Below are 10,502 nucleotides of genomic sequence, written 5' to 3' on the forward strand. Positions count from 1 at the left end.
TCTTCTGAATTCTTTCCTTTTCATTTCAGTGCAAATTGTCTTGGGTTGTCTAGGAACAACGCTTTCTCAGGCCCCCTTCACTCCCTCCAGTTGAGCTTTCATCCTATCATTTATGTCAAGTTAATTTCGCCAGAGTCACAGGCTTAACATTAAGATGCCCTTTGTTTTTAGGTTTTGACAATGTCAAAATCATCCTTTTATTTAATTTTATTTAAAATTTCTGAAAAATGGGTAGTTCATTATAGTAGTCATGTGATAAATAAAACCAGCTTCAGGATTTTATAGCACTTTTAAGGAAAAAAGAAAGGGAAAATAAAAAATACATATACTAGGAATATCACTAAAATGATAAAAATTTACATCTTTCATGAACACAAAATATTTCTTGCATAGTAGAAACAAACACAGTTGATCCTGTAGAATTTTCTCAAATAATATTTTTTAAAAATAAATAGAATGATGTATTGCTTAATGATGTAACTATGTTCTAGGAGTGTGTTGTGTGTACCTCATAGGAGGTACTTACAGAAACCTAGATGGTATAGCCTACTACACACCTAGACTATATGATATAGCCTATTGCTCCTAGGCTACAAGCTTGTACAACATGTTACTGTACTAAATACTGTAGGCAAATGTGACACACAGTAAGTATTTGTATGTCTAAACATATCAAAAGATAAACATTTTACAGTAGAAATAAGGTATAATGGATTAAAAAATAGTATACCTAAAAAGGACATTTATAATGAATGGAGCTTGCAGTACTGGAAGTTGCTCTGGGTGTCAGTGAGTGAGTGGTGAGTGAATGTGAAGGCCAAGAACATTATGGTAAACTACTGTGGACTCTGTAAACACTGCACAATTAGACTATACTAAATGTATTTTAAAATGTTTATTTAATAATAAACTTAGTTTATAAGCTTTTTCACTTTATAAACTTTAAAAATTTTCTAAAATTTTTTACTCTTTTGTAATAACATTTAGCTTAAAACACAAACACGTTGCACAGCAGTACAAATTTTTTTTCTTTATATTCTTATTCTATAAGCTTTTTTCTTTTTCTTTCTTTCTTTTTTTTTTTTTTTGAGATGGAGCTTCGCTCTTGTTGCCCAGGCTGGAGTGCAGTGGTGCAATCTCAGCTCAGTGCAACCTCTACCTCCCGGGTTCAAGAGATTCTCTTGCCTTAGCCTCTCGAGTAGCTAGGATTACAGGTACACACCACCACGTCCAGCTAATTTTTGTATTTTTAGTAGAGATGAGGTCTCACCATGTTGGCCAGCTGGTCTCAAACTCTTGACCTCAGGTGATCCACTCTTTTGCTCTCCCAAAGTGCTGGGATTACAAGCGGGAGCCACCACTCCTGGCCTATAAGCTTTTTTTCTATTTTTAGTTTTTTTAATAAACTTTTTTGTTAAAAACTAAGGCACAAAAACACACATTAACCTAGGCCTGTATAGCGTCAGGATCATCAATATCACTCCTTTTCACCTCCACAGCTTGTCCTGCTGAAAGGTTTTTAGGGGCAATAACATGCATGGAATTGTCATCTCCTATGATAACCATGCCTTATTCTGGAATACCTCCTGAAGGACCTGCCTGAGGCTGTTTTACAGTTAACTTCTTTTTAATAAGTAGAAGGAGTACACTGTAAATTAATTATAAAAATTTTAGTATGGTAAATACACAAACCAGTAGAATAGTTGCTTGCAATCATTACCGAGTATTATGTACTGTATATAACTGTATGTGCTACACTTTTATTTGAGTCCCAATTTAGTGGGTCCATTGACACCAGAATCATCACATACACTTGAGTAACATATTTCACTATGATTTTACAATGGCTATATCATCACTAAGTGATGTAAGTTTTTCAGCTCCATTATAATCTAAGGACCATCATTCTATATATGCTCTATCATCAACTGAAACGTCATTATGCTGTGCATGACTCCCAGTAACCTCCTTGGCATTTACTCAAGTAAATTGAAAACTTACAAAGGCAGAAACCTGCACTTGGGTGATTATAGCATCTTTATTCATAACTACTCAAACTTAGAAATAATATATTGATTATATTATCTTATTCATTAAGTAGATGAATAAGATGAATACACTGTAGTACATCCAGGCAATGGAATATTATCCAGTGCTAACCACAAATGAGCCATCATAGTTTCTCTCTTATTTTTGCTTGTATAAAATCTGTTATTCACAGAGAAACCAATGAGTTCTATTAAAATTGGAAATCAGATCTTGTCATGTCTCTTGCTGAAAATTCCACACTGGTTTCCCATCCCATTTAGAATAACTTCCCAACTGTTTACCAAGGTCTATAATGTCAAACCTGACCTTCTCTCAGCTGATCTCTGAGATCTGATCTTCTGCCACTCTTCCTTTCTCCCACTTAGAGCCACACATTCTGGTCTTCTAACTTACCATGAGTTATGCCAAACTCTTTTCCATTTTAGTGACCTTGCACTAATAACTCCATTTGTCAATAATGAGTTTTATGTAACCTTTGTATGTCTGCCTCCTTCATGACATTTAGGCCTCAGTTTAAATATAATCTACTTAGAGATATGATCTTTAATACCCAATATAAAGTATTACTCAGTGGTTATCTCTTCTCACTGTAAATATTTACATATTTTCCCCTTACATATTATTAGTTCATTTATTTGTTCCCTTCTCTATAATTTTGGCTTCAAAGAGTAGAAACTATCTAATTTATCAATGTATTTGAGATGTAAAACAAAGTGCCAAGTCTGCAGGAAACAATAAATATTTGCCAAATTGATGAAAGTGGATGTGCATAAATCATTCTTTATAGGGAAACTTAATAGAGCACTGTGTTGTAATGGGCAGTGTTTTCATCAAAACTCCCTCAGGAAAAAAAGCTTTCAAAAGGCTTTTGCAGTTGCTATTTTGTCTTATTGTGTTTGTTTGCTTTTAAGACAGCAATCCTCAATAGAAGTGGAAGAATAAATACCAAAATACTCCAGAAAGACTCAAGATAATATGATTTATGTTATTGGTTACTATTAGCCTGGATTAATGTAAAATATAAGACTTAAAATATATAATCAAGCTTTTTAAAAGTTTGTAATCAATAAACATGACGACTAGATAAAAAGTCCTTCAGCAAAAATACATACTCAAATGCAGTGTGTGCTCAAATTTTCATACAATTTCAGCAGGTTCACATTCTATGTAACATACATTTATTATCTTCTTTCACTGAATGATAAAATCTAACAATAAAATCCATATTAGTTTATGTTATCCCTGGTAAAGGTCATATGCTCTCAAAGTAAAATGTAAAGAAAGTTTTTAAGCAGTCACCTTGGCGTTGTATTATCTGTTAGGAGTTGTATGTAATCTGTGACATTAGCAATTAAACATACACTGTACAAGTGAGCCCAAAATTTCTTTAACAAATAGTAAATGCTTTTACTGTAAATACTGCATTAAACTCTGGGGACTAATGGGTACTATAAAAATGAATTTAAAATAATAGATTCCTTAAGAATTGTATAATCCATAAGTCAAAATAGACATAGAAACATATAACTCTAATTATTAAATATATATAATAACTGATTTATACACAGGATATTTTAGTACCATGGTGACTATATTGACTCAACTAGGACCATTGCAGAGAGTGATATTTTTTCTGACATAATTCTTCAATAAACTTAATTTTAAAAAAATATAAAGGAGAATAATGTACAGAGAGTTTAGAATAATTAGTATAAAAATTTTTATAAACATGCGTATCACACACGTATGCAAACAGTTGAGAATGAATTTTAAAATCAAGATAGCAATATATGGACTGGAAGATAGGTCACTCAAATAATTTAAGTAGGAATGATATACCAGTTGTGGTTGTATTTTCAGTAGATCATTCTGACTGTATTTTGGAGACTGAATTCAAAGTATCCTTGGGACTAGGGGTAGAATACAGAGTCAAATACAGTCATCCTGATTGAAATGGTTAAGGCCTGATTTAGGTAAATAGTAGTTGAGATATATGATGTATTAGTTTTCTAGGGTTGCCATAACAAAGTACTAGAGATTGGGTAGCTTAAACAACAGAAATTAATTTTCTCACAATTCTGGAGGTTAGAAGTCCAGTATCATGGTGTTGACTGTAGTGGTTTAATTCTCTCTGCTTGGCTTGAAGATAGCCACCTTCTTCCCATGTCTTCACATGGTGCTTACTTGTGCATATAAGTGTCCTAAATCCCTTCTTTTCATAAGGACACTAGTCATAGTAGAATCTGGCTCATCTCAAGGACCCAAGTTAACCTACTTACTTCTTTAAAAACTGTGTCTCCAAATATGGTCACATTCCAAGAAAATGGGGAAGGAAGTAGCCATAGGAACTTTGGAGAGACACAACTAAGTCCCTAATATATGAAAAACAATTAATTTAGTAAATACTTAAAGGAATTAAGGGAAGATGGAGTAATGGTTTGAGTCTGGACATATAAAAATGTCATTATTCCAACCACATTTCTCTCTTGATTGGTAGGTAGGTAGGTAGATAGATAGATAGATAGATAGATAGATAGATAGAAAGATAGATAGATGTATAACATATAATATTTCTACCAATCTTTACTTTTTGAGAAATACAACATCAGGGCGAATTTTTTTTGCTAAAAGCAAGTGATTCTTACTATGAAGCAGGAGAGCAAATGCCAAATCAGAATAAAACCAAGAATCAGGAAGAATGACCAAGGTAGTAGTTCTCACCTTGGATGCACATTGGAATCACATGAAGAGTTTCTAAAAACATATTTATGCCAGGGTTCCACCTCAGCACAATTAACTACCAACCTATTGGGTGAAAACTGAGCCACAACAGTTTCCAAAATCTCCCGATGATCCCAGAGTGTAGTGAGGATTAAGAGCCACTGGACTGGAAGAACAATGTAAAGAGAAGAGGAAGTAGAATGACAAAGCAACTGGAATAAAATTGGATCTTGTAAGGCCTCATCAGATTTCACGGTGCAACTAGGAATCAACATAGACTGAGCAAATTCAATGTAAGGGGCAGGATTACAGAAAACAGCTTATGCAACAGAAGGCCTAGCCAGGAAGAACTTCAAAAAATATGCCATTGTTTCCATGACTGTAAACACCATGAGCCTATAACCTTAAAACAAATTATATGTTATTGGATGAATCAACCCAAGTGCTTTTATTAATGACATGTTTGTGTGCACATGTGTGCATGTGTGTAACAACATGTTAATATTTGTGATTTTAACATCGAAGTCTCTTCAAGCATCAAGATAATATTTGCGGCCGGGAGCGGTGGCTCACGCCTGTAATCCCAGCACTTTGGGAGGCCGAGGTGGGTGGATCACAAGTTCAGGAGCTCGAGACCAGCCTGACCAAAATGGTGAAATACCATCTCTACTAAAAATACAAAAATTAGCCGGGCATGGTGGCGCAAGCCTGTAGTCCCAGCTACTCAGGAGGCTGAGGCAGGAGAATTGCTTGAACCCGGGAGGCGGAGGTCACAGTGAACCAAGATCGCCCCACTGCACTCTTGCCTGGGTGACGGAGCGAGACTCCATCACAAAAAAAAAAAAAAAAAGGTAATATTTGTATATTTGCTCCTGCACAATGCACCACAGCAGAAAAGTCTGTGTGGAAATAAACATTGGAAATCTAGGAATTGTAGGGGATCAGCTATCCGAAGCATGGGCTGAGTTTTCAACAAGGGATGTGCATAAAATCACCCCCCTCCAAAAAAAAAGTCAATATCAAGCCTAACCCAGAGATCCAGTCAGGTACATACTTCCCCAACAATGTTATTTCTCTTCTTTCTCTGCCCTCCATTTCACCTGGAAGAGTCACAGTTAAGAGTCATCAAGTAATGGAAGAAGTGAGCAAAAATGGGAAAGCAATCCCACGGCTTCCGCAAAGTCTGACTCCCATGAGCCACAGGCCTGGCTAAAGGAAAGAAGAAAACTTCTTGTTCACTGAAGCATAGAGGGCTAATTAAAGATATTGGAACAGAGTTGTAATTCCTGAATTGAGTATGTGTTTTGTAATTTGTGGTGACCATAGGAATTTTGGTTAAACTAAAAGAATCAATAAAAGTTATAGTATCTACTTAAGTTTCATACAGAGAAACAGGAAGAATTATTTTTATTTTGTATTTTATAAGCAAAAGAGACACTCTAGGAACAAATTCTTTTTAATTACACCTTGTTATAATAAGCAAGGAAAACAAACACAAGAAGAGATGTGGCCCAACAAAATCTCTTATCCAAAACACTGGCAGATCAGAGTTGGTTTCTAGTGAACAGATGATACAAATTATATAAGGTGACAAGAATTCCCCTGCAGAAAATAAAACAATACTGTAACTTCCTTTTTGATGGCCAATATCATTAAATGCATTAGAATAGTCCCAGTTGAGAACCATTGTTATGAAGCCTTCATAGAGTAACTCAATATAAAGGAAGCTGCATTCTGGAAGATAACTTGGGCTCAGAAAATAAAAAGAAAAATCTTGTTTTATTTTAGTTTGGCATCTGGTTAAGGTGGGAGACTCTGGCTGAAGTCAAAAAGTGATGCCGTTTGTAGATTGTGTGTGGACCACAGTAACTGGCCACATGTGAACTAATGTAGCTCTAATCTTAAAATCAAACTAGAAAACACCAGTGAAGGCTCTAAGTCCTGGCCCAGAGAAAGTTCAAAAGACTATTGAATAAGCTTCTATGAGTGATGTGATTAATTTTTAATGTCAATGTTACATGGCAAAAGTAACAGTATTGATAGTGTTGGCTTTATCAGCTCCCATCTTCCTCACTTTGGAAGGAGATCTTAACCTCTTTGGACTAAATAACCCTGAATTTCTAGATTGTCATGGCTTCATAAAAAGCTTCATAAAAAATGATAAAAAATTAAAAAGAAAAAAGTAAATGTAGATTTTCTAACAACTTTTGTAAACGCAGACTACAGCTATTAGTTGAGTTAAAAAGGAAGCAAAATACAAATGTGATTATTTCACAAAATACTGAAGCCTACCATAATAGCTACATAGAGAAGCTCGTACCTCTTTAAGTGTCCATTACTTTTTTCCTAGTGTACTTCTAAAACTCTGTATATATATGTTTGTTTTGCTCTTCTAAAACTCTGTGTGTATATACATGTTCACACTGTATACTATACTGTATACTATATGGACTAGATACTATATATACTGTACAGTTTATACATTTATTTTAAAAACAAATACTTATTTTCTTTATCCAGTCTAATATTGATGGGCATTTGGGTTGGTTCCAAGTCTTTGCTATTGTGAATAGTGCTGCAATAAACATAAGTGTGCATGTGTCTTTATAGGAGAATAATTTATAATCCTTTGCGTATAGATCCAGTAAGGGGATTGCTTGGTCAAATGGTATTTCTAGTTCTAGATCCTGGAGGAATCGCCACACTGTCTTCCATAATGGTTGAACTAATTTACACCCCCACCAACAGTGTGAAAGCGTTCCTATTTCTCCACATCCTCTCCAGCATTTGTTGCTTCCTGACTTTTTTAAATTTTTTTATTTTTTGAGACGGAGTCTCGCTCTGTTGCCCAGGCTTGAGTGCAGTGGCACGACCTCGGCTCGCTGCAAGCTCTGTCTCCCGGGTTCACACCATTCTCCTGCCTCAGCCTCCCCAGCAGCTGGGACTACAGGCGCCACCACCACGCCTGGCTAATTTTTTTGTATTTTTAGTAGAGAAGGGGTTTCACTGTGTTAGCCAGGATGGTCTCGATCTCCTGACCTCGTGATCTGCCCACCTGGGCGTCCCAAAGTGCTGGAATTACAGGCATGAGCCACCGCGCCTGACTTGTTTCCTGACTTTTTAATGATTGCCGTTCTAACTGGCATAAGATGGTATCTCAGTGTGGTTTTGATTTGCATTTCTCTAAAGATCAGTGATGATGAGCTTTTTATAGTATGTTTGTTGGCTGCATAAGTGTCTTCTTTTGAAAAGTGTCTGTTCATATCCTTCACCCACTTTTTGATTTTTTTTTTTCTTGTAAGTTTGTTTAAGTTTCTTGTACATTCTGGATATTAGCCCTTTGTCAGATAAATAGATTGCAAAAATTTTCTCCCATTCTGTAGGTTGCCTGTTCACTCAAAGATAGTTTCTTTTGCTGTGCAGGAGCTCTGTAGTTTACTTAGATCCCATTTGTCAATTTTGGCTTCTGTTGCAATTGCTTTTGGTGTTTTAGTCATGAAGTCTTTGCCCAGGCCTATGTCCTGAATGGTATTGCCTAGGTTTTCTTATAGGGTTTTTATGGATTTAGGTCTTACATTTAAATCTTTACTCCATCTTGAGTTAATTTTTGTATAAGTTTTAAAGAAGGTGTCCAGTTTCAGTTGTCTGCATATGGCTAGCCAGTTTTCCCAACACCATTTATTAAATAGGGAATCCTTTCCCCATTGCTTGTTTTTGTCAGGTTTATCAAGGATCAGATGGCTGTAGATGTGTGGTGTTAATTTTTGAGGCCTCTGTTCTGTTCCATTGGTCTGTATATCTGTTTTGATACCAGTATCATGCTGTTTTGGTTACTACCATGGAATACTATGTAGCCATAAAAAGGAATGAGTGCATGTCCTTTGCAGGGACGTGGATGAAGCTGGAAATCATAATTTTTCAGCAAACTAAGATGGCAACAGAAAACTAAACAACCTATGTTCTCACTCATAAGTGGAAGTTGAACAATGAGAACACATGGACACAGGGAAGGGAACATCACACATTAGGGCCTGTCGGGGGTTGGGGGGCTAGGGGAGGGATAGCATTAGGAGAATACAAATGTAGATGACGGGTTGATGGGTGCAGCAAACTGCCATGGCACATGTATACCTATGTAACAAAGCTGCATGTTCTGCACATGTATCCCAGCACTTAAAGTATAATAAAAAATAATAATAAATACTTATTATTTATTTACTTTTAATAATGTTTTCCTTTTCTATTTTTTTCAGTAAAAAGAGAGAGTATTCTCTCCAGACAAAGGCTTTCAAGCAACCACAGGAGAAAATGCCCTGTGTAGGGATAATGAATATTAATCTAAAATAATTTTTTCTAATATATGGTTTAATTCCATCGCATTTCAGTTTCTCTGTTTAGAGGCACACTTTGGTCTGAATGTAGTCTATTAGAGTGTTACCCTAATGACTTATCATTAACAATTATACACTTTATGGGACTGAACCCTTCTGAAAAGAAGCTTATTTGGTCATTCTCTGTAATTATGTTCACATATGAGTATCACAATACTCATAGTACACATATGAGGTCATAGTATCATGTGTTCCCCAACTTCTTTTATTCCCCCTTCTTTCCTCCAAATTCTACTTATTTTGTTCATACATTTCCTTCAAACCTGTGGTTTTGTACCTCCTACAAGTCTGTGTAATAACAGGGAGGCACAGGAGCACGTTAGGAAACAGAATAAAGTGGGGAAGACCTAAATGTGTTCCATCAGAAAAGGGATCTGAATTTATATATCTGAGCCTAAACTTGAAAAAAAATGTTTTTACTTAAAAATATCATCTCAGCCTTGGAGTTTCCTCTCATTAAAAGGCAGAAAATCTTTAGCAAGAACAGGAAAAGAACAATAAAAAGATTATGCAGCTCTGGAAACAAGCATGTATACTGAAAAGATAATATTTGTTTGTTTTAAAAGGCTAACAGATTTAATTTAACGACATAACCACACGTGCAAAGTGAGTGCATTCCACAGCATGACTGATGTGTAGTTTAAACTCTCTTAACAACTGATGATTGCATCCAGACTGATCCAGTCCCGATACATATGAATAACGAAGATAACCAAAAGAATTATTGCGTTTGCTGCAACTGTTAGCAACGGTGAATCAGTTTGGATGTATGGCAACCTCAATTTTTGCCTCCTCAGGAGAAATAATTCAACCAGAGGGCATAAGGCAGATGGAGAGACTGAGGCAAGCTTTAGAGCAGGATTGAAAGTTTGTTAAAAAGTTTTAGAGCAGGAACCAAAGGAAGTACACTTGGAAGAGAGCCAAGAGGGCAACTTGAGTGATGCAAGTACTTGATTTGACCTTTGACTTGAGGTTTTGTACATTAGCATTTCGCATGCTCAGTGGCCTGCCAGCACTTGAGAGGGGCCGTATGTGCAGTATGTTCACTGAAGTTGTATGCACGCTCACTTGAAGCATTCTTTCCTTACCAGTCAAATGTTCCTAGGGGAAGGTCATATACCAGCGAAACCCTGGCAGAGGGAGTCTAATTGAGCTGATTAACACAAGCCGCCTGCGGATTGCAAAACTGAAAGAGCACATTGTAACACATGCCCACTGGGGCTTCGGGAGCTATAAACACTCAATCCTAGACTCTGCAGTGGGGTCCGGACCCCCACAATACCCCCCACGACCTGCCCATCTGCATGCTTCCCCTAGGCGTTTGAGCATTGGGGCACCTAA

General features: G+C 36.3%; 1 long non-coding RNA gene across 1 annotated transcript in view; it reads left to right on the top strand.

Moving 5' to 3' along the window:
* Nucleotides 1-9,148, top strand: part of LOC109029379 (uncharacterized) — a 38,224-nt gene extending 29,076 nt beyond the window's left edge. Inside the window, exon 4 of the long non-coding RNA XR_002008439.4 lies at nt 9,024-9,148. This is a non-coding gene — a long non-coding RNA (uncharacterized lncRNA). The remainder of the gene's footprint in view (nt 1-9,023) is intronic.
* Nucleotides 9,149-10,502: the final 1,354 nt, after the last annotated feature.

The sequence above is a fragment of the Gorilla gorilla genome, chromosome 14 (genome assembly GCF_029281585.2).
Source record: "Gorilla gorilla gorilla isolate KB3781 chromosome 14, NHGRI_mGorGor1-v2.1_pri, whole genome shotgun sequence".
NCBI classification, from domain to species: Eukaryota; Metazoa; Chordata; class Mammalia; order Primates; family Hominidae; genus Gorilla; species Gorilla gorilla.